Source organism: Dama dama, chromosome 11 (genome assembly GCF_033118175.1).
Source record: "Dama dama isolate Ldn47 chromosome 11, ASM3311817v1, whole genome shotgun sequence".
NCBI lineage: Eukaryota > Metazoa > Chordata > Mammalia > Artiodactyla > Cervidae > Dama > Dama dama.
Window position 1 is genome coordinate 3,496,727 of NC_083691.1, and position 11,518 is coordinate 3,508,244.

An 11,518-nucleotide genomic window follows, 5' to 3' on the forward strand; every position below is an offset into this window, starting at 1 on the left:
GGCGGTGTATCTGCAGGGCACCTCTGGGGGGCGCTCGGCAGCTCTGGTCCATGGGACTTGACAGAAGAGGTTTGGAGATTCTGAGGCTTGAAGGGGGAACGGTGGCTGGGGGCTGCAGGCTGCACCTGCGGAGGACGGTGCCCAGGCCAAAGTTCGGGCCCCTGCAGCCTGAGCGCTGGAGCCTGGCCAGGAGGCCCTGCCCACCTGTACCTGCCACCGCCCCCCAGCCCTCAGTGAGGATTCAGGACTCTCCTCGGGGCCCCCATCCCATTGCCCAGTCCCTCCGGTGACACCCGTGCTGAGCTGAGGACAGCTATGTGCGGAAGCAGGTCAGTCAAGGCTCACCTGGGGGGTGGTCAGAGGGTCCAGACAGCCCCTTCTTCCTGCATCTGGGACTCGCCCACCTCCCCCAAGGTAGGGGGCCATCCTGGGGGGTGACCGCTTCTGTATCGGCCAGTGAAGGTGCGGGCAAGAGCACCTGCATTAAAAGGAAGGGCGTCCTGACGCCAGACAGCACGGACGAACCCGGAGGACGTTGTGCTCGGTGAAACGAGCCCAACACAGCAGGACAGACCCTGCAGATCCACTTGTACGAGGGCCCTAGAGGAGCCAAACGCATAGAGACAGAAAGTAGAAGGCAGGGGCCCGGGGCTGGAGGATGGGAGGGGAGTAGTGACCAGTGGGACAGGCGGTCAGCCTGGGGAGGGGACAGCGTCCTGAGGATGGACGTGGTGAAGGCTGCACAACGATGTGAGTGCGCTTCATGCCAGAGAACTGGACGCTAAACGTGGTGAACATGGTAAATCTTGTGTGTGCCTCCGTGTGTTCTAAGTCGGTTCCGACTCTTTGGGACCCCATGGACTGTGGCCCACCAGGCTCCTCTGCCCATGGGATTCTCCAGGCAGGAGAGGGTTGCCACGCCCTCCTCCAGGGGATCTGCCCCCCACCCAGGGAAAAAACCACGTCTCTTTCGTCCCCTGCATTGGCAGGTGGGTTCTTTACCCCCAGCACCACTTGGGAGGCCCTTAATTATGTGTATTTTATCACAATTGAAAAACCTTTGCAAAGATATTTTAAAAATTCCCGGGGGAGAGAAAAAATCACCCACACCGGTGGACTATGTTAAAAGGACAGCTCAGCCCTGAAAGCCCCACCTGGGCTGGGAGCGGGCAATGCTGGGGCAGGAAAGCAGAAGGTCCTGAAGGTGAGGCAGTGCGTGTCCCAAATTACGAAACCAGTGTCCACATGAGCGCACGGCCATGGAGAAATGGCGGGACAGCAGCAAGGGGCAGCCCTCCAGTGCAGACACCCAGGAAAGATGTTCAGACACCCTGGGGGCAGGACAGCCCCCCAGGAGTGGGCTGTGCACAGACTTCCTTCCAGAGGACTAATCACACAGAGGGAGGGAAGGAGGGATGGCTGAGGGGAAACGGACTGAGCCTCAGTCAGGGACCAGGGTCGCTGTCGGCAGTGGACAGGTCAGCGTGATGGCCTGCGCCCCTGGTTTGATGATGTGAATGGTGTGAGAAGGGCACCTCACCTCTGAGGTCACCCCCAAGCCCATCATTCCCATCCACTCAAAACACCAGACAAACCCCAGCAGAGTGGTCATCTGTGAGATCCCTGGCTAGTCCTCCTGCTAAGAGGCAAGGTCATCAGAAGCCGGGCAGTCTGAGAAGCTGCCACAGCCCAGCGGAGCCCCAGCAGATGTGCAGGCCGACTGCCGTGTGGGTCCTGGGACAGGAAAGGGACTTAGGAAAAAACTAAGGAAATCTGATAAAGTATGGAGTTCAGTTAATTTTTTTAAAACGTCTTCCTGGGGACGGCCAGGCAGCCCTCGGGTAAGATGTGACCTTGCGGGAATCGTGGCCTCAGAGACTGGACGCCTGGACCAGGGCCTGTACACGCCCCTCCGGCCGCAGACCCCAGGCCCCAGACCATTGTGCAATTGGAGGATGGGGCTGCCCCCACTCCCCCCCACGCCCCCCAGAGTCACCTCACACGCCTCTGTTTCCGTGTCTGAGGCCCGCAGGACCGTGAACAGGTGGGTGACGTCTGTTCCGGGGGAGGGGAGCCTGGAGTTTAGGACACGTGGAGCTCACGGGGCCCTTGGGGAGAAGAGTCAGGCAGAAGGGTGTCGGAGTGGGTCCGGCACTCAGAGGGCGTTCAGAGACAGAGTGGCCGGAAAAACCACATTTTAACCCATCATCATGTGGACAGTTTTGTTATGAAAAACACCAGAAAGCCATTAATGTAAATCATGAAATATTCAGCAAGGAAGTCGCTGAAACGTCTCGTGTTCCCAGAAACGGTGCCGAGCACTTCCTGCAGCGGGGACGCCCGAGCGTCAGCTCTTCAGAGGCCATTAGCTCAGGGATGGGAAGTGTTAGATCATCGCCTCGTGGGGGGCGGATGCCAGGTGAGGGAAGGGAGGCCACCCCCAGGGCAGCGGCCACGTCCACGTGTGCTCCGACTCCCAGGGCTCCCGCCTGCCGCCCCCAGGAGCCCGGCTCACACGGAGGGACCGGCCCCTGGGCCCCTGAGTCTGTTCTCAGAGGAGGCGCGCAGCTGGTGGAGCTGTGAGCACCGCTAGCCTCTGCTGGACTGGCCGCCCCCCGGCTCCCGGCTCCTGGCCACCTGTGTGAGCGCCCTGTGTTAACACCTTCCCAGGACACACTGTCCTGCCCCGAGCAGTTCCCACAGCAGAAGAGATGCCACACCTGCACATCCGCGCTGCGCTGGGCTCCGTACAGGCCGTCTCTCATTCTACCCTGACTGCCATCTCGGATCTCAAACTGGTTGCTGTCAATGAGAAGACTTGGATCCACATCTGTTTGGCTCTAACATGGTGCTCTCGCTTCCCCAGTGGCTCAGCTGGTAAAGAATCCCCCTGCAACGCGAGAGACCTGGGTTCGATCCCTGGGCTGGGAAGATCCCCTGGAGAAAGGAACAGCTACTCACTCCTGTGTTCTGGCCTGGAGAATTCCATGGACTGTATCGTCCATGGGGGCGCAAAGAGTCGGACACGACTGAGCGACTTTTACTTTCACTTCACCGTCATCCAGCGCGTCTCTGAGCAGCTGCCACTAGATGACACCAGGCGGGGAAGAAGGCGAGGATGTGCCCGTTGGCATGGCTTCTGTCAAACAAACAGAAATCAGCAAGGCTGGTGAAGACGTGGAGAAGCTGGAGTCCTTGCGCCCTGCTGGTGGGGATGGAAATGGTGCAGCCACACGCAGCATGGGAGGTCCTGGAAAAATCGCACAAAGATTTGCCATACAGAAATCCCACTTCTGGGCGTGTACCAAGAGACTCAAAAGCTAGGATTGGAGAGGTATTTGCACACTGACCTCCAGAGCACTGTTATTCACAGTAGCCAAAAGTGGAAACACCCCAAGTGTCAGCTGATGGAGGAATGGTTACACGAAATATGGTCCATGCACACAAAGGCAATTATTCAGCCTTAAGAGGGAAGTTCTGACGAAGGCCATGACATGGGTGAACCTTGAGGACATTATGCTCAGTGAAATGAGCCCAAGACCGGAGGATGAACACTGTGTGGTTCCACTCGTAGGAGGCCCTAAATGAGTCAGATCCACAGAGGCAGAGAGTAGATGGGGGGGCCAGGGGTTGGGGAGGGAGGGGAGTGAGGGTTTAATGAGGACAGAGTTTCTGTTTGGGAAACTGAGAAAGTCCTGGAGGTGCATGGTGAATGTACTTAATGCCACTTAACTGTTGCTCTTAAAAACTGGTTAAAGCGGTAAATTTTATGTTATGTGGTTTTTGCCACAATTTAAAAAATAAATGAAAAGAAGATGAGGAGGGTGGAGAGTGTGGATTGAGGGGCCGGTGTGTCCCGGGAGTGATGGTGAGACAGGCAGCTTGCGGTCTAAGGGCAACGGCGGCCCCAGGAGGGTGGCCTGGGGCCACGGGGGTGTTTCAGCACCTCGGAGAGAGGCACCGCACCTGGACCCCAGGAGGGACCGGCCGGACGGGTCTAGGAGGGAGGCCGGGCCCTTTCTGAAGACAGCCTGCCCCTCGTTCTGGAAACAGGCAGATGCTTGATGAGGCGCCCCAGGACCTTGCAACTCTGGCCCCACAGGGCTCCCCAGGGAAGGCTGCTCTGACTCCTTATGGTGAAAGCAGCATTGGAAGAGGGCCCCGGGGCAGGCTTCCACCTGCCCAGCCCTGACCCCAGTGACCTTGGGGAGGCTCCTGTCCACCTCTATGCCTCCTGATTCCACCCATGGCCAGCGGGTCTTCCTGGAACCAGGGTGCCCATCCATGCCGAGGGCAGGGCAGGGAGGAGGGAAGCACTAGTTTCTTTTGTGTGTGCCTGGCCTGAGACCTCCTTACACCAACATTCTCAGTGCGGGGGTTGGGGGGGGGGTGGAGAAGGCAGGCAGTGGTCCCCAGGCCCTCGGGGGAGCTCGTTGCTCTTGTCACAAGGGGGCAGGGGGTGTGCGATTGGCCCTTAGTGCCTGGGGACTACATGTGTGAGCCAGCTCTGCCAACTGAGGGCAGTCCTTCCCCACAGGGCTGATGATATCTATGTGAAAAATCAGCTGCGAGTCCTCCAAATGCTATTTCTGCATAAAGCACACAGCCTTCCGGAAACTGAGCCGGGGGTGGGGGTGGGGGTCAGGGGGACTGGCCACTCAGATTCTCTGTGACAAGACTCCTGGGGATGGTTAAAGATGGCCGGCTACAGCACAGCTCCTCTGGCCATGATGCAGTAGTGTTCACAGCGGGTCACTGAGGCCGTGTGTGTGCATAGCTGCCCATCAACCTGCTGGTGCTGGCCCAGAGCGAAGTGAGCTTCCTGTGTGGGGACCACCATCTGAGCCCCTTATGGGCTCCACCCACAGCAGAGGGCAACGTGGGTCCCTCTGGAAGTCAAATCCCACTCCTTTTAAAAAAAAATATTTATTTATTTGGCTGCATCAGGTTTTAGTTGAGGCATGCAAGCTGTTAGTTGTGGCATGTGGGATCTGCTTCCCTGACCAGGGATTGAATCCAGGTCCCCTCATTGGGAGCGTCGAGTCTTAGCCACGGGACCACCAGGGATGTCCCAAATCCCACTTCATTACTCGTCATCCGTGTCACTCTTCTGAACAGCGATCGTGGCAGTTCTCTGCGAGACAGGCGTTCTCTTAGTGGGCCACAGTAACCACAGTATTGACCTCTGTCGGGGTGAACCCTCCAATATGACATCATTCATTCAGCTTCCCAGGTGGCTCAGACAGTAAAGAATCTGCCTTCAACACAGGAGACCCAGGTTACTTTCCGACCCAGGTTCCATCCCTGGGTCGGAAAGATCCCCTGGAGAAGGGAATGGCTACCCACTCCAATATTCTTGCCTAGAGAATCCCACGGACAGAGGAGCCTGGCGGGCTGCAGTCCACGGGGTTGCAGAGAGTTGGACACGACTGAGCGACTTCACTTTCACGTTCACTCATTCAAAGCAAAGAGAAAATTGACAACTATCTGCTCTCCTAGGAGCGCTGCTTTGGGGGCTGAGGTACAGAAAATAAGACGACCAGGCCTCTGTGGGGAGGGGTGGAAGCAAAACATGGGGACACTGCAGACATGAACTCTGACCCCAGAGGACCTGAGTTGAGTATGCACCACCAGCAGCCAGGATGGCCAGCCTGGAGGAGGTGGCTCTCAATCTGTGGCCGTGATGGGAGCCTTTGGGGTCTGTCTGGTGATAGGCCAGGGGCAGGGGGGCTGCTGACGGAGCAGTGAGGCGTGTCCACAAGAGGCTGGGTCCGAGGAGAGGGCACCCGCCCTTCTCTGAAGAGACACTCCTTCCACATGCACAATCACCGAAGGTAGTGAGGACATCTGATTTTCCACTTAACCATGTACTTAGTGAATTGCTATGGTTTATTGGGCACTTGGAACGGCCTGTAATTACATCAAGCGATGGATATCGCCCTGGGAGGATGCTCCGGGGGAAGCTGCCAGCAGCACTGTGGCCCGTCTCTGCTCCAGGCAGACAGAAGCTCCAGGCTTCAGGCCTGCTCCCTCCAGACCGGAGGTTGTAGAGAGGGACAGGAGAACGCTGGCTATGGCCTTAGCCTGGGACCAAATCCCAGCTCAAGACTCTCATTTCACAGATGAGGCAGTTGAGGCCCAGAGAGGTTAGGTAACTCGCCTGAGAGCACACAGCATCAGCGTCTGACCTGGCACGTGCCCGACTCCACAGCTGAGCTTCCCACCCCTCACCTGGCCCTCAGATGGAGGACATGGAGCGACTGCAGAGACTCAGGAGCGGAAGCAGGGATCTGCCGGGAAACTGCGAGGTGCCGAGCAGAAGGGGCAGAAGGCGCCGCACACTCACACCTTCGGCGACGGACCCTCTGGCAGGGAAGCCTGGTACCCCCGCCACTCCCCTCCTGCCCCCCGCAGCCCCTGTGGGGCAGGGACCAGCTCCCGGGAACTGTCTGGCTGACCAGAACCGTCACCCCCATTTCATTACTTTAGGGCCTGGAAAATTACTATTCATGACAGTAAACTTAAAGATGAAATAATAAGTCTGTCCTTTTAGAAAGCAAATTGCGACACCGGAATATTCATGAGCAGTGACTTCATGGGGAAAGGCAGCGGGCCGGGAGAAGACGGTTCGGTTAAGTCAGCAGCCGAGGAATTTAGGGAAATGCACTTGTCACTCCGAGGAAATCGGTGATTAATCCTTTCCTGTTTGCGGGGGCCCTTAACAGGCGCATTTTTAATGTACTAATTAATTAACCTTGGGAGCACTCGCGTTTCCCAGGCTGCTGAGGCCTCAGCTCCTGAAGGGTGGATGCGGCCCGATCCTACCCCAGCTGGTGGAGACGCAGAACGGCCCTCCCCCTGGAGCCAAGGCCGGGGAAGCAGGCAGGGGCAGCTCCAGGCTCAGGACTCGCTCCCCAGCGGTAATTACCCACGACTTCACGGCTGGGGGTTGAGTAGGGTCCACCCCAAAGTCATATCTGCCTGGAAGCACAGAATGACTTTGTCTGGAAATCAGGTCTTTGCAAACATCATCAGCGAAGGATCACCCAGGATGTAGGTTGAACCCCTCAGTCCCGGGTTTAGGCCCTGAGTCCTCCAAGCAGAGGAGAGACGCAGAGACACAAAGTGAATAGGGGGCGGTGACGAGGGCACGTGGGCAGGCTGCAGCAGTAACCGGAGGGACGCGTCTCCAGCCAAGGAAGCCTGAGGATTTCTCGTGACGCCGGAAGCTGGAGAGAGGCCCGGAGCGGCCCCGAGGGAGCCCGGCTGGCACCTGGGTTCGCGCACATGGCTCCGGGTCTCCTGCTGCTGTGTCCGGCTCCCCTGCCCCCGCTGCCAAGACGCCCGAGAACAGTCGTGCACTCGGGGTCGGGGCAGAGGCAGTGAGCTGGTGGTGGCCTTTGCAGCAGGCCACTCGGGGCCCTCCTCTCTCTGAGCCTGGGGTCTCCCACCACAGTGGGGGGTGGGCCAGAGCCGTGCTTTTCAGACTGGGACCCCTGCAGCCATGGGGTGCGGGGGGCTGCCTCCACTTGTTGGAGCGCCTCAGGGTCCCCACCACCACTGCCCACTCCCTCCTGCCACCTGGAGAGCTCTTGGTCATCTTTTACAGCCAGTTCCTATAAGCGACCCCAGGGTGGGGGAAAGTTCACCTCCTCAGGCCCTCTTCAGGGGCCTTGAGGGGGATTCCCCCCGCCTCAGGAACCCACTGTCCACCTGCCTGCAGGACCACGGTTCACCCCTGCCCTCTAGCGGCTACATGGAAGTACTGCCAGGCAGCCCAGTCCGCAGGTTTGGAGCCTTGCAAGGGTGGGCGGATTCTTTAGCAACCCCGATGATGGAAAGATTGAAGGCGGGAGGAGAAGGGGACGACAGAGGATGAGATGGTTGGATGGCATCACCGACTTGATGGACATGAGTTTGAGTAGACTCTGGGAGTTGGTGATGGACAGGGAAGCCTGGCATGCTGCAGTCTCCATGGGGTTGCAAAGAGTTGGACAAGACTGAGCAACTGAACTGAACTGAAGGGTGGGCGGCCCCCAGGGAGAGGAAGTTCCGGGTGGACTCCCCTCTTGGCCAGACAAGGAGACTTCCTTGCCAGGAGACCCTCCTCAGACTTTGTGGCCCAGCCACACCTGCTCAGGACCCCGGGGCTGAGTCCAGGCAGGAGTTGGCAGGGGCAGCAAGACCAGGGAGGGATGGTCATCCGCTTGGCTGCCACCACGCAGGGCAGCTCAGGCCACTCCTGGGGACTGTCAGTGCCAGGGTGGAAGCCAGGGCTGGGCTGGGGCAGCGGGCTGGGCCCTGCTAGCTCAAATCGGGCCTGGCAGCCAGGCTGGCTCTGTCCTTTGCAGGGAAACCCTTGGTGCCCACTGACTCCCAGCTGGGCCGGACCTGCTCAGACCACCCAGCCTGGCTTTTTCCTGAGAGCGACAGTGATCTTGAGAGCCACCCAGGAGGGGTGACAGTGTAGGCACTGTCTCTGTCTTATTCCCGCTGCACCCCCCAGCCTCAAAAGGAGCACCCAGCGCACAGCAGGGACTGGGCAGCCAGGTGGGCGGGCTAGGCGGGGTCTTGGAAAGCAAGGCTGATCTCAGGGGCACAGTGTGCTTTAGGGAGCAGCACCTGTTGGTTGGGCGGGGAGGCCATGTGGTTGGGCCAGCTCCAGGCTGGGTCCTCCCCGTCACTGGAAACGTGTTGGTCTTCACACCCCACTTAGCCCAGCCACCCAGGAGGACCGTGACCTCGCAAGGCTTCTCCCTGCAGCTGAGACTGCAGGAGAGGCTGAAGGCCCAGCATCTGCTGTCTGCTCCCCAAAGCAGGGCAGCCGGTCCTCCCTTGAAGGGGGCCCTCTCTCTGTCTGCACGGAAGCCTGGTCCCCATGTACTGGAGGAGACAGAGGCTTGGAAAAGGAGGTCCCCACGGAGGACACCCCAGGAATCCTAGGATATCAGCCATTACTGCCCATAGGTGGTGAGTGCAGCCTTGCCCCAGGCCCACAGCAGCACCAGGGATCGGGGAATCATCCCTGACTGGCCTCTGCTCTCAGCAGGATCTGCCGCCAACGGGAGACCACTGACTTATTTTTGTGTGTGTGTGTGTAATAAAGTTTTATTAAAGTATAAAGGAGATAGAGAAAGCTTCTGACATAGGCATCAGAAGGGGGCAAAAGAGTTCCCCTTTGCTAGTGTTAGCAATGGAGTTATATACTCTCCAATGAATCCAAAGAATGAGACCACTGACTTATATCCAGGCTCCTCGGCAATATTTTGCCAATCCATCATTAAAGAGGTCCGGGCTGCAGGGGTCTGCTCTGGCGATAGGGTCACTGGAGGGGTGGGTGACTCAGCGTGCCAAGTGCTGATCCGAGGAGGCGCAGCCAGGGTGGTCTTCCTGAAGGAGGAGGTCCTGGATTCTGGGGAGGGGTCTGGGTTTGCACAGGCAGCAGGGTTGGGGGAGATTCAGTGTATGGAGGAGGCTGGGCACGCGAGCCTGGCTGATTTGGCTGACACAAGCACCAGGAGCCACTTTTGGATCCAGACCATTCTTTACTGACACAGTGAGGGCTCCCTGGCCCCTTGTGGCAAAAAACCCAAAAGGATGACTTTGGAGTCGCGGAGGCCGCTGTTCCAGCGAGGGCTGGGACACCCTGTTGCTGAGGCGCCCCCATCGCTCCCGGAGTCACAGCTATACCTCCCCCCAGTCTCTCCGACTCCACGCGTGGCAGCTCTGGTTCTCCCATGGGTTTTCATTTTTCTCCTGGAAATCCCCGCTCTGGACTCCATGGGACTACACTCAGAACTCTGTGGGACCCTTTTCCTCCAGTTTTCTCCGTGGACTCCTCTGTGTAAAGTGGGGACAGGGTGGGGGCGGGCGGCACCACAGTCTCAGCCCCTGCCCCCACGTTGACAGCTGTCCTTGACTCCAGTCCTGGCCACCTCCGCCTGGGGCCCCCCGCACCTCTGGGCCCGAAGGCAGGGCTGAGCTCTGCCCCTGCCTGGCCCCCTCCAGCTGGGGGTGCAGCCAGGCCCTGCCGCCGCTCAGTTGCTCAGTCATGTCCAACTTTTTGCAACCGCATGGACTGTAGCCTGCCAGGCTCCTCTGTCTATGGGATGTTCCAGGCAAGAATACTGGAATGCATAGCCATTTTCCTCCTCCAGGGCATCGTCCCAGCCCAGGGGTCAAACCCACGTCTCTTACGTCCTCTGCATCGGCAGATGGGCTCTTTAACGACTGAACCCCCAGGGGAGCCCTTGGCCGTGCACCCCGTCACCCAATTGGAAGCGATCCTGTCATTCTTCATTCTGTTCTCACTCACAGCTGACCCCCTCACCCACCCGCCTCACCGCCCCCTTCGATCAAAGGCTCACCTCACCTCCTCCTGCCTCTGTCTTCCTTGCCCCGGTTCCTTGCCCCAGGCCCTCCTCTGCCAGCCAGCATGTGGGAGCTTTTGACTTTCTCTTGCCTCCAGGCCTTGTCTGTCCTCCTGCCATTCAGTCACTAGCATCTGCACCACAGCTCCCCAGGGCCTCATGACAAAAGACCAGATGCTTCAGGGGGCTTCTTCTGACCTGGCTCCATGTGCCGCCCCAGCCCCTCCCCACCATCCCCTTCCCTTCCAGCATGCTTCCCGGGCAGCCCACCCTGGTGTCCTCCACTTCACCTCCGCAGCCCTCTGATGCTGATGCCGCTGTGTCCCATAAGCTCCCCTGGGGCTACCCCCAAGCCCTGCCGGCCCCCCACTGTCTCCTGTCTCGTGAGACCGTGTTTGCACAATAGATGACACTTGCACCTCCTGCATGAGAAAGCCCATTCTCAGGGTGATAGCCTGGTCTCAAGCCTTAATCGTGACCATGTTTCCCGTGAGCAGCAGAGGGTCTGGCTCATGGAGGCGATCGGTAAATGCTAAACTGAATAAAAGGAATTCACACACGAGCAGAATGGTCACAGGGGAAAACAACCTGTGTATAAAACGGGAGAGATGCCGGGACCACCTCTCCATTTAGATCACCAGCCTCTGAGAATAGGGATGGTGCTGGATTCATCTCTGCTCAGCAAAGGTCCTTGAATGGATGAGATGGGAGCGTGCAGTTTAGTCACCTCGTCCAGGTCTAGCCCGAAATGCAGAGTGCATATTTACATCTGTCACCCCCACGGAAATGAGTGTACTAAGTCCACTGGTCATGTTTCTTCCCTGTGGCGCTCACGTGCCCATCTGAGGGCACCTCTATGGCTCTGCAGCCTGAGTGCTGGGCCCCACCCCAGAGCCCCTGACGGGGACACAGGAGCAGGGCAGGAGAAACTGCACTTCTAACAAGCTCCCAGGTGCTGCTGGTCTAGGAACCACACACAGAGACTCTGCTTTAGTGCAATGCGGTACTAAAGAAACACGACAGCAGCCACATAGACAACGTAAAATCTAGCAGCCATAGCTTCAAAAAGTAAAAAGAAACAGTGCCCACATATTTCACATAATCCATTCTATTATTCCAACACGTTGTCAATATACACGCTTTCCTTG